This window comes from Taudactylus pleione, unplaced genomic scaffold (genome assembly GCF_031769625.1).
Source record: "Taudactylus pleione unplaced genomic scaffold, aTauple2 ptg000185l, whole genome shotgun sequence".
NCBI lineage: Eukaryota > Metazoa > Chordata > Amphibia > Anura > Myobatrachidae > Taudactylus > Taudactylus pleione.
In genome coordinates, this window is record NW_028284587.1 from 1324510 (window position 1) to 1344702 (window position 20193).

Sequence of the window (20193 nt, forward strand, 5' to 3'; positions counted from 1 at the left end):
CCAGAGTCTGTACTAGCCGCACTCTGGTTTCCCCCAGGACTGCTGCCGGAAGACGCCGGGGAGCTTAAGGTAAGCCGCGCACCGCTGATTAGCGGCGGTGCGCGGGTAATGCCTTTTATATGCAGTCCCATGCCCCCGGTCTAGGGGACAGACCGGGGGCGCTAGCGGTGGCGGCGGGCCCCCCCTCTATCGGAGGCATACCCCGTCAGACCACTAGACCACCAGGGTAAATTAAGCGGCAAGAGGGATGCCGCAACCTTGGGGGTTAAATATGCTAGCCAGGGGAGGAAGCCTTCCCTGTCAGCGGCTCCTCCCCTCAGCTCAGCGCGCCTTTCAGCTCGGAGTCTGGCGTCGCTGAGCGGCAGCTACTTGGGCCACTCCTCCTCTGAGGTCTCCAGCGGCCATTTTCTTCAAGTGGCAGCGTGGATACTCTCAGGGAGCATGCGGACCGGTCCCCCTGTGTACCTCTCCCCCGACAAGGACAGTGTACACAGCACTATAGCCCTCCCAGACACTGAATCTGGGAGGTTGATTGTAGTGGAAAGGTGCAGTGAGTATATCTTCCTGCATGGTATGTGACTTTTGCTAGTGCTGCCTGTCTGTGTCTTTTTTCTACTTACTGTCAGCCTGTACCTATCCCTTTCCTTCTCCTACAAGCCCTACAGGTGTGCGGGGGAAGGGCGTTTCTACTGACCTCTCTTATATAGATCACGTATTTGTGAGGTCCGTCACATACAGTTGTGTGCTACACGGTGCCATATTGTGGGCTGTTGTTCAGCACACTGGTGAGTGCGCACGTTTTCTTCCTAAGTCATGTCTGAGGAGGAGATTGAGCACTCCGGGGCTCCGGCATTGTTCTCCTGCAGGCGCTGTTCTGCAGGAGTGGATAGGGAGGATTTGTCACAGGACGGCCTGTGCGGATGGTGCCAGGCGGTCCCTGGTACGTCTAAACCTCCCATGTCGCAGGAGCCACCATGGGCGATGTTTTCCCAGGTGCTGGTGTCCATCGCGGACCGTCTGTCGGTCCCGACTGCCGCCCCTACTAGGGCGTTGCCCCAGCCTGCCATCCCCCATTCCCCAGGTGTCCCACAATTATTGCAGGCTCCCCCGGGGTCTCAGCCTGTTGGTCCCTATGCGGGGTTGCCAATGTATATTCAGTCCTCCCCTGTGGCACAGCCGGCTGTGGTGCCGTTTCAGGCTCCTGTGACAGCTCCTCCACCCTGGGTGGATCCGCTTTCCCACACTGTCCAAGATTTGGCGGCAGCATCTTCGGCTTTTCAGTCGATGTTGCGCAGTGACGTGCCCTCCAGGGCGTCTAAACGCTCAGTCATGGCACAGGCTGCGCATCTTTCGGATTGTGAGGGGTCCTCGGATGATGGTGAGGTGCAGGATGACTCAGCCTCAGATGCCTCAGTCCAGGAGGTAGACACTAAGTCTTCCATCAATGTGCGGGCTCTGGTTAAGGCGGTGCAGGCCATTCTTCTGATTGAGGATGAGGCACCCGCTCCCAAGTCAAGGTATCCTAGTTTTAAAAATGCTAAGGTTACTTCTACAGCGTTCCCCTTGTCTGATCAGTTGACTGATCACATGGCGGTGGCCTGGCAGACGCCCAGTAAGCGTTTCCTGCCACAGAAACGCTTGGCGTCCAATTATCCATTCCCGGAAGCGCATTGTAAGAAATGGGAAACTCCGCCTGCAGTCGATTCCCATGTAACACGCCTCATCAGGAGTGCTACTTTGCCATTGCCGTCTATATCCTCGCTGAAGGATCCTACGGACAGGAAGGTGGAGACTTGTCTAAAGTCTATTTATTCTCTCTCAGGGGCTGTAGCCCGGCCGTCCATGGCCATCTCCTGGGTGGCCAAGGCCATTGAGGGGTGGGCCAACGCCTTGGAGGACACGTTTACGGATGAATCTCCGGACGTCCAGAGGGCGTTGTTAGGACAGATGAGAAATGCCGCCTCCTACATTGGAGAAGCATCTTTGGATGCTAGTCTGTTGACCTCTAGGGTTTCGGCGGCAGCAGTGTCTGCTCGTAGATCCTTGTGGTTGCGGTCTTGGAGAGCAGACGCGGATTCAAAGAGAGGCTTGGAGGCCTTACCTTTTAATGGGGAATTACTATTTGGTCCGGACCTGGACAAAATAGTAGATACCCTGGCAAAATCCAAGTCAGCCTTCCTCCCTTCAGCTACTACACCTGCTAAGGTCCGGAGCTCGGCGTTTCGTTCCTTTCGGGTTCAGGGCAAGGCAAAGGGTCAGTCCTTCCCGAGGCAGTCCGCACCCAAGACCGCCTCAAAGCCAAAGAAGCAAGCCTGGAGTGCTAGGTGCCCTTCTTCCAAGCCAGAAGATAAGCCTTCTGCGTGATGGGACGGGCCTCCCTCTGGGGGACCGCAGAGTGGGAGGCCGACTTCTTCAATTCGCCCAGTGCTGGCACAATACCACCACGGATGCCTGGGTGCGAGAAGTGGTCTCCCAGGGGTACGCCCTGTCTTTTCGGCACAGGCCGCCTTGCCAGTTTTTTTGCACAAGTCCTTCTCAGGACAAAACCAAGGCCTTGCAGGTTCAGGAAGCCATAGAGGCCTTGCTGACGGCGGGGGTCATTATACCCGTACCACAGTCTCAACGTGGGATGGGGTATTACTCTACGCTGTTTCTGGTGCAGAAACCCAATGGCTCTCATCGCCCCATCCTCAATTTGAAGTCCCTGAACAGGTTTCTCAAGGTTCCCAAATTCAGGATGGAAACTTTGCGTTCCATCATACTGGCGATGGAACCGGGGGATTATATGGTCTCCCTGGATATCCAGGACGCCTACCTCCATGTGCCTATAGCAACATCGCACCAACGGTTTCTGCGGTTTGCTATTCTCCACAACCACTACCAATTCAGGGCTCTACCCTTTGGTCTCTCCACGGCACCAAGGGTATTTACCAAGGTGATGGCGGTCATGGCGGCTCACCAGCGCAGGATCGCTGCTATGCCGGACGTACACACCTTTTTCCAGGGTGTTTTGAGAATCCAGCCTCCCTTTGTGCCACCTGTGGCCCCGTGGGATTTGGCGGTGGTTCTTCGGGCCTTACAGGGTCCTCCTTTTGAGCCCTTGGAGTCAGTGGAGCTCAAGTGGCTAACTTTTAAAACTGTTTTCCTCTTGGCAATTGCTTCTGCCAGGAGGGTTTCAGATTTGGGGGTGCTTTCTTGTCGTCCCCCTTTTCTGATTTTTCATCAGGACAGAGCGGTGCTTCGCACTCGTCCTGATTTCCTGCCTAAGGTGGTTTCCAGGTTCCACATTAATCAGGAAATTGTTGTACCAGCCTTTCAGTCACCTGATCTTTCGGCTGGGGAGACTTCCTTAGACGTTGTCCGGGCACTCCAGGTTTATGTGGACCGGACTAGTTCTGTGAGGAAGTCGGATTCTTTGTTTATCCTCTTTGGTTTTCACAAGAGGGGTTGGCCTGCCAACAAACAGACTCTAGCCAGTTGGCTTTGTTCTGTTATTATTGAGGCTTATATGCAGGAGGGTTTACCTGTTCCAGCCTCTGTTAAGGCTCATTCCACTCGGTCCGTGGGCCCTTCTTGGGCTGCTAGCCGTGGCGCCTCTGCTGTTCAGCTCTGTAAGGCGGCCACCTGATCTTCCATTCAGACCTTTTTGAGGTTCTATGCGTTTGACACCTTTGCCTCTCAGGATGCATCCTTTGGGCGCCGGGTTCTCCTATCAGCACAGGAGCGTCCCCGCCCTTAGTTGGACTGCTTTGGGACATCCCCAAGGTCACCCTGTGGACCCCTATGGACCCTGAAGTAGAAAACAAGAGATATGGTAAGAACTTACCTTATCTCTGTTTCTACGAAGTCCATAGGGTCCACAGGGCACCCGCCCTGACGCACCTGGCTTCATATGGGCTCTGTGACTGGTCACCGGTTTTCCGTCTCCCATTTCTGTGAGTATGGTTCTTGTGTGTTCCAGTCTTCCTTCTCTCTGTTTCGTCTCCTCCTCCGGCCTGGGCTGCTTACCAACTGAGGTGCCTGTGCCTGTGGCTCGGGGGCGGGGTATAGGGGAGGTTGGACCCAAGTGCATCCTGGGAGCAGCTAAAAGCTTTAACTCCGTGGTGCCCGAGGATCCAGGATCCAGCTATACCCCAAGGTCACCCTGTGGACCCTATGGACTTCGTAGAAACAGAGATAACAAAGGTAAGTTCTTACCATATCTCTTGTTATCCCAGCATTCCCTGCCACAGTTTTGTTATTAGGGCATGTTTAGTTCCACAGCAGCTGGAGGGCCATATGTTGAATACCCCCTGCCCTAAAAACCAGACAGAATGAGCTTTCCATGTGGAGTTGGGGGGCTGCTTTCATCAGTGAAGCAGACAGCACTGCATTCCAAATCATTCTCTGGTTTCAAAGATGGTGGCTAACAGGAAGTGATAGAGATGAAGTGTGTTGGGGGGAGGGGATGTTGGCTCTGCCTTAGAGACTGGGTGACCCAATAGTAAGAATGGTGGGGTACCAGAAGCTGTAGTGCGGCTAGCATGGCTTCTTCATGATCTTGTCAGACCGCTTCATCTTGCACATCTACCACTACAACGATGGTGGTATAGTGTACTTGTGGGCATACAGCAGGGCACTGTAGGGTTCTTTGGTGGTGAGTCTTCGGGTCCGACCTGTCTTCATGGACGCTGGGGAGTGGAGGCGCCGCTCGTGTGCAGCTATTGGTACTGCATGTCGGAGGTCAGACCTCCTTAACAGATTCCCGAAAGGTCCTAGTGACCTCCAGCTCTCTCCGCTGGAGGGAGTCAGCGTACTTCTTCCAACAATGGGGGTTCGGAGGCTAATTGTGTGATGTTGGAGTGAAAAAGTGCTGCCGTTGTCAGTCAAACGCAGTTCCGACAGCGGTATGCAGTCTGGAAGCCAGCGGACCTAATCCCGGCAGCCGGCTTTGCGACTGCTTAATCCCGGAGAGGGTTGAATGACAGGCGTCTAAATCTACCGATGCTGGGAGACCGGAGATCGGCATCCTGATTGAAGGGATGACGGGCGCCAGCCGCGGGGAGGGGGAGGGTTAGGTTTAGGGCTCCTGGGAGGACTTTAGGGTTAGACACCCCCCGGGAGGTTAGGGTTAGGCACTCCGGGGGGATTTAGGCTTAGGCACCCCCCAGGGGGGTTTAGGGGGCGGGGAAGGGGGGGGTTAGGTTTAGGACAGAGGGGGGATTAGGGTTAGGCGCTGGGGGGAAGGTTAGAGTTAGGCACCCCTAAGGGAGGGTTAGGGGAGGGAATTAGGTTAGTCTATACTTACCTTAGGGACGATCAGGATTTTCACCCATGTCGGGCAGCCGCTGTCGGGATTCCAACCGCCAGACTTGCGTCTGGCGGTAAATCATACCGATTCCCAGACGGCACATTACATAAAAATAGCTTTATCATCACCTGGCATTGAATCACCCCCTATAAGTTTGGTTCTTCAATAGTTGTTGAAATGAAGCAAAAAACTAAATCCAGTCCACTTTTTCTAAACCAAAATCCACTAGTGGGGATCTATCAACACCTGCGGAAGCTACAACGGAAAGTAACAACCCTCCATAGGAGTACAACTTGCTGGAGTGGGCCGGCCACATGTACCACACTGAAAGCAAAATGGCGCCATTGGTCGCTTCACATTTATTATTAGCTGATTTATATAGCGCTCACATATTATGGAGCACTTTTACAGAGGAAAATTTCAGTCCTTCACATCCGTCCCTGATCAAACTGAGCTTACAATCTATTTTCCCTACCACATGGAGACACAGACACAGGAAGGATACATATTACAGCAGCCAATTCACACACCAGTATGTTTTTGGATTGAGAGAAGAAATTGACATAAACGGGGAGAACGTTAAAAACTCTGCACAGACAGGGCCTGGTTGGGATGAAATCCGTGACATCACTGCGCCACGGCATAGAAAGCTTCAGTGGCTGACTTCTCCCCAACAGTGAAAGGAGGAGCCTTTCGCACTATTATAACCGCACATGGAGCAAGTGAAAGCTGCTTAAAAAAAAAATAAAGTATTAGAAGACCGTACATACACAATACAGCCACAATGTCACAGTATGTAGCTTTTCTTGCTAATCCGTATGTTCTAAAAGAAAATGTTATTACTTTTGTTGTTACAGGTAGAACGGATTACTAATTCAAAAACTCAACATGATATTGCTGCATTTTATCCTCTGCAGCAAATACCTCCAGCGCAATGGTTCCCAGTCCTCCCAGCACCCCAACAGGCCCGGGTTTAAGGATATTCATGGTTGAGCACAGATGGTTAAATCAAAATGAATGCGCTACTAATTAAGTCACCTGTGCTCAAACAGTTATAGCCTTAAACCTTGAACTGTTAGGGTGTGTGGGGGGCCAAGTTTGGGAACCATTGCCCTAGCCCAACCTTCGGGTCTACTTCAGTGTTTCAATCTCTAGGTCAGAGATGGCCAACCCGCGGCTCTATTGTGTCTCCCTTCCGGCTCCCAGCTCGGCATGCCCACAGTGGTACTGAGAACGCTGGTCTCTGAAGCGATCAGAGACTAAAGAAGCCTCTGATCGCTTCAGAGGCCAGCGTTCCCAGTAATGCAGTGCGTGGGTGAGGTCATGACGTCACCCGGGATGTGATGAGCCACCGCTCCTGCTGGATCAAGTCCGATTCGGCAGGCAGTGGCAGCAAGCCGCGACGGGTGGGACTCTGGAACCCTGATGGCGTGGAGCGGTGCCAGCATGAAGACAGGTAAGTTTCTTCATAGGGGTGTGGGCGTGGAGAGGGAGTTAGTACTGGGGGCACTACCTTAGAGGGCACGACTACAGGGAGCATTGCTTAATGGGCATTGCAGAAGGGGTACAACTACTTGGGGGCATTGCAGAAGGGGCACAACTACTTGGGGGCATTGCATAATGGGCACAACTACTGGGGAATGGGCACAGCTACAGGGGACATTGCATAAGGGCCACAACTACTGGGGGCATTGCTTAATGGGCACAATTACGGGGGGGGGGGGGCACTGCATATGGGGCACAGCATAATGGGCACTGGCTTTCTGTGTATTTTATGTGGTTCTGGATTTCAATATGTATTTTATGTGGATGTGTATTTTAAATGTATATTATGTGGATCTGGCTTGTTTCTGTGTATGTTATGTGGATCTGGCTTGTTTCTGTGTATGTTATGTGGATCTGGCTTGTATCAGTGTATGTTATGTGGATCTGGCTTGTTTCTGTGTATGTTATGTGGATCTGGCTTGTTTCTGTGTATGTTATGTGGATCTGGCTTGTTTCTGTGTATGTTATGTGGATCTGGCTTGTTTCTGTGTATGTTATGTGGATCTGGCATGTTTTTGTGTATGATATGTGGATCTGGCTTGTTTCTGTGCATGTTATGTGGATCTGGCTTGTTTCTGTGCATGTTATGTGGATCTGGCTTGTTTCTGTGCATGTTATGTGGATCTGGCTTGTTTCTGTGTATGTTATGTGGATCTGGCTTGTTTCTGTGTATGTTATGTGGATCTGGCTTGTTTCTGTATATTATATGTGGATCTGGCTTGTTTCTGTGTGTGTTATGTGGATCTGGCTTGTTTCTGTGTGTGTTATGTGGATCTGGCTTGTTTCTGTGTGTGTTATGTGGATCTGGCTTGTTTCTGTGTATGTTATGTGGATATGGCTTGTTTCTGTATATTATAAGTGGATCTGGCTTGTTTCTGTGGGTGTGACACAAGGTCATGCTCCTGCGAATGTCATACCAAAGGCGTGCGCACAATTGGGCCGTGGCCTTGACAGCTAGGACACGCCCAATTTTTGACTGCGCGCCTTCGATAGTCTCTTCAACTTGACGACAGATATTTTTTGGGCTCTTTGCTTCTGACTGGTTGCCCACCCCTGCTCTAGGTTATACTTTACCCACCTCCCTATTGTCCCTTCTCCCCTTAAGAGACCTTTATTCAGGGCAAAGGCACCCACACAAACAACGCAACTAAAATGTCTATATGTTATGTGGAACTCAAGCAGTAGCAACACACCTAGAATACACAATATATATGGTTAGATTTGTTTCGATAGAAGAGTTCCTCTTTTCCTCCACCTCCAGGTAATTTATTTATTAACAGTTTCTTATATAGCGCAGCATATTCTGTTGCGCTTTACAATTGTAAACATTAATAGAACAAAACTGGGTAATAACAGACAGGTCTATACGTAGGAAGGCCTTGCTCGCAAGCTTACAATCTATAGGGAAATAGGCTTTGATACACAAGGATAGGTGCTATATATTGCATTATGGTCCAGCCAGAATGAACAGTTTCTTGGTTGGCTGCATGATCCAGTCACACAGGAATATCGACCAAATGTCATGAGGATGTGAGAGAAAGACAATGCGTGAGGTTATGTGTGGAAAGGGGATGTAATTAGACATGGAAGCTACGAAGGTTATATGGGAGGTTGTGGAATCTGATAAACTTGCCTGAAGAGGTGAGTTTTCAGGGAACGCTTGAAGGATTGGAGACTAGAGGAAAGTCTTATTGTGAGAGGTAGGGCATTCCATAGAGTGGGTGCAGCCCGAAGAAAGTCCTGTAACCGTGAATGGGAGCAAAGTAATGCATGGGGGATGAGAGACGCAGATCTTGTGCTGAGCGAAGGGGTTGGGACATATTTTGAGATGAGTGAAGAGATGTATGTTGGTGTGGTGTGGTTTGGTTAATAGCCTTATGTGTAAGTGAAAGTATTTTGTATAGAATACGGTAGAAAACCGGCAATCAATGGAGGGACTGACAGAGCGGGGCAGCAGACGATGAATGTTTCGCAAGGAAGATAAGCTTCACAGCTGCATTCATAATGGATTGTTATGGCGATAGCCTGTTTTTGGGAAGACCAGTAAGTAGACTATCGCAATAGTCAATGCGGGAAATAATGAGTGCATGGATTCGAGTTTTTGCAGTGTCTTGTGTGAGATTTGGTCGAATTTTGAATATGTTTTTTAGATGTATGTAACACGATTTTGAGACAGATTGAATGTGGGGAACAAAGGACAGTTCAGAGTGAAGGATGACACCGAGGCAGCGAATTTGAGGGGCAGGGTGGATGGTCGAGTTAACAACAATGATGGAGAGATCAGGTTGGTAACTGTTATTGGCCGGTGGAAATATAATTAATTCTGTTTTAGAAATATTAAGTTTCAGGTGGCGAGATGACATCCAAGATGAAATGGCAGAAGTACATTCAGTGACACGGACCAATACAGATGGTGATTAATCTGGGGAGGATAGGTAGATTTGAGTATCTTCCGCATACAGATGGTACTGAAATCCTAAAGAGCGGAATAGTTTGCCAAGAGAGGTGGTATAGATTGAGAATAGTAAAGGACCTAAGACAGAGCCTTGCAGTACTCCAACTGATAGAAGTAGCGAAGAGGAGGCAGAATCAAAAAAATGAACAGTAAAAGAGCAATCGGATAGGTAGGAAGAGAACCAAGAAAGAGCTGTGTCCTTAAGACCTAGGGATTGCAGTGTTTGTATGTGAATAGAGTGGTCAACAGTGTCAAAAGCAGCAGAGAGATCTAGAAGAATTAGGAGTGAGTAATGGCCTTTAGCCTTGGCAGTGACAGGATCATTTACTACCTTAGTCAGTGCTGTCTCTGTGGAGTGTTGGGAACGGAAGCCGGGCTGAAGTGGGTCCAATAAGTTGTGTGAGTTAAGAAAGTGTGTGAGGCAGGTGTAGACAAGTCTCTCAAGTAGCTTGGAGGGGCATGGGACCTGGAGATAGGACAGTAATTTGAGAGAGCATTAGGGTCAGAATTTTGTTTTTTCTGAATGGGAGAAATCACTGCATGCTTGAACAGTGATGAAAAGTTGCCAGTAGAGAGAGAGAGATTACAGATTTTAGTTAGGGTTGGGATAAGCACAGGAGACAGAGCTTTACTGATTTGTGAGGGTATAGGATCTAGAGGAGAGGTAATAGAGTAGGAGGTTGAGAAGAGTGTAGATACTTCATCTTCGTTTGTGAGATCAAATGAAGAGAATGTGCCAGAGGGTTCAGGTAGGGAATTGAGCAGGTCATTAGCTGAGGAAGAGCATACCATTTCATTTTGGATCTTATCAATCTTGTCCCTAAAATAGGAAGCAAGATCTTGCGCACAGATAGTAGCAGATGGTTTGGGTGATGGAGGGGTAAGAAGCAGTTTAAATGTATTAAAAAGTCACTTGGGGTTTGAGGCTTGAGCAGAGATTAGAGATTGGGAATATATGTTTGTTTGGTAGTGTCCAGAGCAGTACGATAAGAGTTGTAGATAGTTTTTTTTTTTTTTATATGTGAGGAAGACTCTTGGAGTATGAGACTTTCGCCACTGATGTTCAACTTTACGTGAGAGATTTTGTAGATGCCTTGTTAAGTTGGAATGCCATGGTTGACGTCTAAGTCTATGCGGAGTGTGATGGGTAGCTGGAGCTACTTCATCTAGGGCTTTTTCTAGAATCTGGATTAGGTGTGATGCAGCAGTCTCAGGAGAAGTGAATATAGAAATTGGTGAGAGTCGCTGTTGTAGAGAGGTAGTTGTTGAAGGTTAATAGCATTAATATTTCTGCGGGTTTTAGGTTTGGTTGATTTCAATGGTGTTGATGTAATGGAGGAGAGTGTGCAGGTGATTAGGTTGTGATCTGAGAGAGGGAAAGGTGCATTAGTGAAATCAGAAACTGAGCATAGTCTGGGGAACACAAGATCAAGGCAGTGACATCCTGATGAGTGGAAGAGTCAGTCCATTGGGAGAGGCCAAGAGAGGAGGTTAAAGAGAGTAGTTTAAGGCATGAGGAGATTGTGGACTGTCAATGGGGATATTGAAAACACACATAATGATGGTGGAGATGTCTGAGGATAGGAAGTGAGGGAGCCAGGCAGAAACATGTTCCAGACATTTTTGAGGTGGCCCAGGCGGCCGATAGATAGCAGCAACTCGCAGAGAGAAAAGGGTGAAAGTCCTGATAGAATGTACTTCAAATGATGTAAATGTGAGTGATGGTACCTGTGAGAGAACTGTGTATGTGTAAGATTGGGAGAGTAATATTCCTACCCCACCTCCTTTACAATTACCTGGCCTGGAGGTGTGTGAGAAGTGTAGGTCACCATGTGAAAGTGCAGCAGGGGAGACAGTGTCTGATTGAGTAAGCCATGTTTCTGTTATTGCCAGAAGGTTGAGGTTAGTTGACATAAAGAGGTCATGGATGGGTGGTCACTTATTGCAGACAGAGCGTGCATTCCATAAGGCACATTTTAGTGACTCGGATGGTGAAGGGAGGCACGCAATGTTTATGAGGCTAGCTGGATTTATAGCTCGTTGTGGGTGTGGGCCTGGATTTGGTGATATGTCAACAGCTAATAGAAGCAACAGGAGAGAGATATAAATATACAGTAATTGTTGGATTTGTCCAAAAGATTTTTATGTCGACAGGTTGTAGATGTTATTGTCAGTGTGTATAGATAAGTTAAAAGCTCATGTGTGTTCATAAGTGGTGAGTAAATTAATGAGGCAGCAATATGTACAGAAGGGTGAGCTGCAGGGAGGGTAAAGGATGTAGTAGCCTTAGACATGATTCCATGGAGTGAGATTATTAAGAGAAGATTTTGATACATTGTCTTAATAAATATCCAGCTTGTTACACAGCAAATGGGCCATTGGCATCTCAATCACTAGTAAATATTCAGTTATCCTCAAATCCATAATAGAAGATAAGAATTGTAGATTACCCAATAATGCAGGAACAAGAAAAAAAGCGCCTTGTTTAAAGGCAGAACTTCTAATAATTATCTTATTATTTTGCAAATTCATGTTATAATATAATACATAGTTTGCTTGACAATATTGAAACCAATTACGTTGGTATTAATAATGATACAAAGTATCAAACAATTCACTCCTAAAAATTATTCTGGTTATGCACCAGATCAGTCTGGTTGTTTATTCCAAATAGAAATGATATATAATATAATATATATATATATATATATATATATATATATATATATATATATTTTTTTTTTTCTAAGTCAGCAATGATCTGCAATAAGTATATAAGCCACAGGAAAAATAGGAAACCCAGCCCCGATGTCCAGCGGAGCATCGGCATGAGTCTGCTATCGGCTACTGCTGTCTGTGTGGTCTGTTATTCCCATCAGGCTGTAATTAAGCAATATAGCAATAGGCACACTGACCTTCCTACGTAAGCACTGGATAACCAGTCCAGTTATGGCTCATTCCAAAGGCAACGGAATGGCTAATCTCCTGTCCTGCTAACGGTCACCCCACTTTTCGGCAGACCAGCATCGCAGGACCCTCCACAGATTCTCCAAGGAAGACCACGCTGGTTCCTCACAGTCTCTGCACAGTGATTCTAATGTTCTTTCACTGGTAGGAATCATCATTCCAACACCAGTCCTAACTCTCCATCTACTATGCCATCTCTGTGCTGCAGCTTTTAAGCCTCCCAGGTGTGACAAGAGCAGCCCCCCTCTCCCCCCCCCCCACACACACACACATACACACACACAACCACACGTGCGCATCTGGTTGACATCTATTAAATCTATCTAAAATTAAATAATATATTTTGCTCCCCCCCAAGGATAAAATTGTTCCGACCACCCTGGAGAGGGGGTTTATCTTAAGCTGAGTACACACTAGGACGACGGATCAGCCATCCGGCCGGTCTGCCATCCTCTCTGATGATTGGTAAGTACATACGCTTACCAATTGTCGGCCTGATGTGTGGTGACTGATGTCACAACCTGGGCTGGCATTTACATGTGCCTGCACAGTTGAGCTGTCAGTCACCAGCGGCCTCTGCCGTACACACAGCGCGATGCACCAATATATTGGCCATCGGCTGTGCTGACACAGATATGTCTGTGAACGACGTCGTAAGAGCCCTGAGGTCATGTAGACAACAGCTATATTCTGACTCCCAATTAACAATGGTGAGTGCGTCTGCTAATGTACTCATCCCTGTGTTCTAAATGACAGTACACATACTCTGGCGGCAGCAGACAATGGGCCCCGGACATGATATTGTTTACTGAATGGCTGAACGTGGATCACATGACAACTAGCATCTTACCCAGTAGATTAGTAATACCGTGCCTGTGTCTGCTGCAGGACATTATTCCCTGGTACAGCAGCCTTTACCCTATGCTTATAATAATACAATATAACCAAATAATCTATTACATATTACCTATGTAACACTATAACTTATGTATTCCAAACATAACCTATACAGGGTAACTATACAACATATTAACACTTCTACCCTATTTGAAGTCTGTGATCGGGACCAGGCAGGGCCGGACTGGCCATCGGGCACTTCTGGCATACGCCAGAAGGGCCGATGGTCAAGTGGACTGGTCTGGCAGTCCGTTTGGATGCCATACAAAATGTCTTTCCCAAAATGGCCACCGCCGGAGAGAAGACATTTTTTCCACATTAAGAACAGTAATGACACTAGAGGCTCCGCTAGTCCTCTAGTGTCCACTTGCCATGGTCTTCCAGCAAACACTAGAGGACCAGCGGGACATCTAGTAACAGGTACTGTGTGACACGCCATCCTGCCTGCTGTGTGTGAACTTCTGTGAAGAGCTGGAAGTGCCGAAGAGGAGGAGCAGGCTACTACAGGAGCAGGAGGAGACCCAATGCGACCCTGAAGTGGAGAGGAGAGGGGACACCACCAAACACTATCAGGTAAGTGTGTGCACTTTATTTACTTTTTAAATCTGTTGCTCTTTACCCTAATGACAGAAAGCTTTATACTGTATAATCACTGTGTCTCCCCCTCAGTTTCCCAGCCCCCACCCTCTCTGTGACTCCCAATTAGTTTCTCAGCCCCACCCTCTCTGTAACCCCCAATTAGTGTCCCAGCCGGACTGGGACCAGTGCTGCTGCTAATCACTGTGAGGAACGAGGGACCGCATGGCTGTGGGTTAGGGGACCCCTCGTTTTGTCACACAAACATCACAGACATAGGAGTCTATTTACTAAGCAGTGTTAGGAGACAGAGTGATAAGGTGCCAGCCAATCAGCTCCCAACTGTCATTTTTCAAACACAGACTGTGAGATGACAGTTGGGAGCTGATTGTCTGGCACCTTATCACTTTCCACTCTATCTCCTAACACTGCTTAGTAAATAGACCCCTTATACTGTAAAGTTCTCCTGATTCTCATACAGCAACCTCTTCACTCTTCCTTGGTTTGGATACGTCAACTATTAGTCCCCAGTTTTCCATGACATCCTGCCCCTCTGTACAGCTAAGAGAAATCAGTGTTGATCTAAACATACTTTTCCACACTTAATTCAAGTTGTGGAACTTTAACTTACAGCACAGAATTGAACCTTATATCTTAGTGAGACAACAGGCTGGCAGGGAAAATTGTTAGCAAATCCCATTTCTCAGGTTGTGAAGAAATATAACAATATAAAACAGGAAGTTTACGGTCTCCTAGTACTGGACCCAACAATGGGCAAATCACATACACAACAAACACCAGCAACCGTTATCTATAATTTTTGATAGCTTCAGGAGGCAACGTCTCAGAAGAGAGACTGTATGTACTTCTCCACTGTTTACACCTATTTACACACAGACTTTGGGGGTCATTCAAACCCGGGCGGAAACGCTGAGCGCTCGCAACCGGGTCGATGTTCCCCCACTGGGCATGCGCACTTCGGAGCCGGCTCCGACATGGGCATGCGCGAGACCTGGCTAGCGACGGGCGCTAGGGGTCTCGCACCAAAGGGGACGAGCTGTCGATGGTCAGTGACAGCTCGCCCCGTTTGGGAGGCGGGCAGGGGGTGTGGCCGGCCAAACTGAGGCATTTCCAAAGGAACGCTTGCATTTGGGGGCGGCCCCACTGACGACAGCAGTGATGTCAGTGGGGAGCTTCCTGCTCGATCAGAGCAGGAAGCTCCCTGGGGCTTGCGAATGCAGAGACCCAACCTAAGGGTCTCGTCGCAACCCCAGATGGTCGCGATGGTCTTGACCATCGCGACCATCACCCTGGTCGGTCGCTAGAGCTGTGGGTGGTAACCCACAGCTTAGCGATCGACCAAGAAGCGGCACTACAAGATGCAAGCGGCCGCCCTCATTCAGAGCGACCGCTTGCATCTAACGACTGCCTCTGAATGAGGTCCTTTGTCCGGTCAGACAAATGGACCCTTTAGCAGACACAAAAAACTAAAAATACCCTCAAGTGGGAATTTTATTCAGTACTTTTTAATGTATACTGTGTGCTAAAGATGAGTCCCACTTGTCCTTAGCACTGAAGTGGGTAAGCGTGTGATGTTTTGTTTTTGTCTTTTTTTTTATGAACACTAATTACCTTCGAGCTATAAAGAGCTGAACAAGGAAACAGAACAGATAAAAGTGAAGCATGAAAAGTACGCTATGTAAATCTGGCCAGACAAGTTGTTTTTATCCTACATTACAAACCTTGGGCCATACTGCAGCTTTACCTTCAGTCTAAAGATTTCTTGGGACACTTATGTTCTTTGATATACTCCCTGCCTGCACAGTAGAACACCAAAGGGCAAATGTGTTTTTTTTTTTTTTTAAATATTGACTTTGCTCTCCAAAATCCCTGATACAGTGATCCGGGGGGGATAAATAGGCAACTTCCGGCAATGTGCAGCAGCTTCCAGCATCCTGAACAGCATTGAGGCCAGATGGTCATTGTTCCAGTAAGAATACTCTAATAGCTGGTAATACCCCTTTTCTTTTCTCTTGCTATGTTTAGTTTACTGACCAGCACTTTATTGCTGGCACAAGAGCAGCCTCTGGACCTACAGCACCAGCAGGGTTCTCTCCAGGGGCGGATTGTGAACTTAAAGTGGCCCTGGAAAAAATTCTGAGAGTGGCCTCATTCAAATTTGGCGATCCAAAACAATCATAAGTTGTGCTAGCAAACAGCAAACTTGACAGCCATACAATACAGAGATTAGCTTTGTGTCTGCCATATAGCACAAATAGCATCCCAGCCAAGAGCGTAGCTATAGTAGGTGCAGAGAGTGCGGCGGCTACGGGCACCCTGAGTAAAACGCCATCTCCTGAGCCCCGGCTTCTCTATTTTCACCAGAGTGCTGCTGCAGGGTATCTGGGCTCATAGCTGATCCAAGCTACAGCCATCTCTAGCTGCTGCCTGCGTGTACTGTGATGTCACAGTGCTGATCTCAGCTACAGCCATCTCTAGCTGCTGCCTGAATGTACTGTGATGTCACAGTGCCGATCGCAGCTACAGCCATCTCTAGCTGCTGCCTGCGTGTACTGTGATGTCACAGTGCCGATCTCGGCTGCAGCCATCTCTAGCTGCTGCCTGCGTGCATCGTGATGTCACAGTGCCGATCTCGGCTGCAGCCATCTCTAGCTGCTGCCTGCGTGCATCGTGATGTCACAGTGCCGATCTCGGCTGCAGCCATCTCTAGCTGCTGCCTGCGTGCATCGTGATGTCACAGTGCCGATCTCGGCTGCAGCCATCTCTAGCTGCTGCCTGCGTGCATCGTGATGTCACAGTGCCGATCTCGGCTGCAGCCATCTCTAGCTGCTGCCTGCGTGCATCGTGATGTCACAGTGCCGATCTCGGCTGCAGCCATCTCTAGCTGCTGCCTGCGTGCATCGTGATGTCACAGTGCCGATCTCGGCTGCAGCCATCTCTAGCTGCTGCCTGCGTCCATCGTGATGTCACAGTGCCGATCTCGGCTGCAGCCATCTCTAGCTGCTGCCTGCGTGCATCGTGATGTCACAGTGCCGATCTCGGCTGCAGCCATCTCTAGCTGCTGCCTGCGTGCATCGTGATGTCACAGTGCCGATCTCGGCTGCAGCCATCTCTAGCTGCTGCCTGCGTGCATCGTGATGTCACAGTGCCGATCTCGGCTGCAGCCATCTCTAGCTGCTGCCTGCGTGCATCGTGATGTCACAGTGCCGATCTCGGCTGCAGCCATCTCTAGCTGCTGCCTGCGTGCATCGTGATGTCACAGTGCCGATCTCGGCTGCAGCCATCTCTAGCTGCTGCCTGCGTGCATCGTGATGTCACAGTGCCGATCTCGGCTGCAGCCATCTCTAGCTGCTGCCTGCGTGCATCGTGATGTCACAGTGCCGATCTCGGCTGCAGCCATCTCTAGCTGCTGCCTGCGTGCATCGTGATGTCACAGTGCCGATCTCGGCTGCAGCCATCTCTAGCTGCTGCCTGCGTGCATCGTGATGTCACAGTGCCGATCTCGGCTGCAGCCATCTCTAGCTGCTGCCTGCGTGCATCGTGATGTCACAGTGCCGATCTCGGCTGCAGCCATCTCTAGCTGCTGCCTGCGTGCATCGTGATGTCACAGTGCCGATCTCGGCTGCAGCCATCTCTAGCTGCTGCCTGCGTGCATCGTGATGTCACAGTGCCGATCTCGGCTGCAGCCATCTCTAGCTGCTGCCTGCGTGCATCGTGATGTCACAGTGCCGATCTCGGCTGCAGCCATCTCTAGCTGCTGCCTGCGTGCATCGTGATGTCACAGTGCCGTTCTCGGCTGCAGCCATCTCTAGCGGCTGCCTGCGTGCATCGTGATGTCACAGTGCCGATCTCGGCTGCAGCCATCTCTAGCGGCTGCCTGCGTGCATCGTGATGTCACAGTGCCGATCTCGGCTGCAGCCATCTCTAGCGGCTGCCTGCGTGCATCGTGATGTCACAGTGCCGATCTCGGCTGCAGCCATCTCTAGCGGCTGCCTGCGTGCATCGTGATGTCACAGTGCCGATCTCGGCTGCAGCCATCTCTAGCTGCTGCCTGCGTGCATCGTGATGTCACAGTGCCGATCTCGGCTGCAGCCATCTCTAGCTGCTGCCTGCGTGCATCGTGATGTCACAGTGCCGATCTCGGCTGCAGCCATCTCTAGCGGCTGCCTGCGTGCATCGTGATGTCACAGTGCCGATCTCGGCTGCAGCCATCTCTAGCGGCTGCCTGCGTGCATCGTGATGTCACAGTGCCGATCTCGGCTGCAGCCATCTCTAGCGGCTGCCTGCGTGCATCGTGAGGTCACAGTGCCGATCTCGGCTGCAGCCATCTCTAGCGGCTGCCTGCGTGCATCGTGAGGTCACAGTGCCGATTTCGGCTGCAGCCATCTCTAGCGGCTGCCTGCGTGCATCGTGAGGTCACAGTGCCGATCTCGGCTGCAGCCATCTCTAGCGGCTGCCTGCGTGCATCGTGAGGTCACAGTGCCGATCTCGGCTGCAGCCATCTCTAGCGGCTGCCTGCGTGCATCGTGAGGTCACAGTGCCGATCTCGGCTGCAGCCATCTCTAGCGGCTGCCTGCGTGCATCGTGAGGTCACAGTGCCGATCTCGGCTGCAGCCATCTCTAGCGGCTGCCTGCGTGCATCGTGATGTCACAGTGCCGATCTCGGCTGCAGCCATCTCTAGCGGCTGCCTGCGTGCATCGTGATGTCACAGTGCCGATCTCTGCTACAGCCATGTCTAGCTGCTGCCTGCGTGTATTGTGATGTCACAGTGCAGGTCACAGCCCTATATAAGGGAGGCCCAGCTACTGGCAGCCATTTGGTGGTGACATTTTGTCCTACATTGATACCCTCTGCGTAGATCCATTTTTATGTAGGTGACTTTGGGTAACGACTACTGATATGAACTTTGGATTATATCTCCCAATAAGGTCCTGAACAGCAACATTTTTAGAAAAAGAATCTGAATAACATCTTAAGGTAAGGACTTTATAATAATTTTTTGGCCTGTCGCCCTTACCCTTCCCTCCATTTTACCTGCGGTTTTTAATTTAGAATCAGTGGCTAAAGCAAATTATTTATCTGATGTGACACTGCATATCTTAAGATGGGTACACACTTGTCCAAGTGGAGGATTCAACTCCAGGCCAGATTGTTAACACAATCCTACTGGAGACCTGGACAGAGATTCAACACCCAGTATATTCCTACACACCTGTCCAATTTAGCAACACATCTCAGACAGTAGGTGCAGAGAATGGGGCTGGTACGGGGCCCAGGCTGCCTCTGAATGCTGCTGCGGGGCACCTGCTGCCAAAGGCCCAGCTGGCTCCGCCTCCATCTCTCTTCATTAACTGATTTATTAGTGAATCATAGCCTTCTTATATACCATGTTGTTTCAGAAACATTTAGGGGTCTATGTACTAAGCAGTGAAAAGTGATAAGGTGCCAGCCAATCAGCTTCCAACTGTCATCTCACAGGCTGTGTTTGAAAAATGACAGTTGGGAGCTGATTGGCTGGCACCTTATCACAGTGTTATCACTTTTCACTCTCACTTATCACTGCTTAGTACATAGACCCCTTAGGATTAGAGAGACTATATTATATATATTTTTCATTTATAATGCTTACTATATGATAATTACAATTTATTTAATCCTGCATGTCAGCTAAGTAGGTAGATATTAGGTCATTTACAATCAAAATTTGCCCGGGGCTGGTGGCTTTGGAAATTTTGCTATAGGGCCCCCATAGGTCTTGCTTGCGATCCCAGTAAACATCGTACAGTACAAAGAGCATCTCAATCACCACCACCAGCTTGATTACCACCATAAAGTACATAGATCATTCCAGGGACTGGGACACATTAAATTGAGCATTCTAGTGACAATACAGCACATACAGGAAAGGCTATATCCCATCATCACCATACAGCATCCTAGTAACTGCCATAATGTACAGACAGCACTCCATGGAATGTCATACAGTACATTGAGCATCAAGGTGATGCCATACAGTACATCATAATGTACATAGCACCCCAGACTTGTAGCTTGATCACTTCTGGATGACAAACTCATGGAACAGCTCTCTGGCCATAGCCTGTGTCCAACAGCCTGTGGGTAGACCAGCATGGGAGATCACCATACTTGAGTGACCCTTGTTGCTCAATTACTGTTGCATGTTGAACAAAGCAAATTTAATACATCTACCAGTGAAGCCTACAACCAATCCGTCCTGCTGTATAGGTGTGCGTAGTTATTCTAGTCTACAACAGTATTTTAAGTAATTGTTTCCTATAGTTTAGTCAAAGTTTGCCAATATTTTGGTTTAATTAGTTATTATATAGAGGTATGTTCTCTCCTAACCTGCCACTAGATAAAGTTAGTATTCTGCAGACTACGAGAATACCAAATTATGTATCCTGTCGTTTTTTGCCAAAG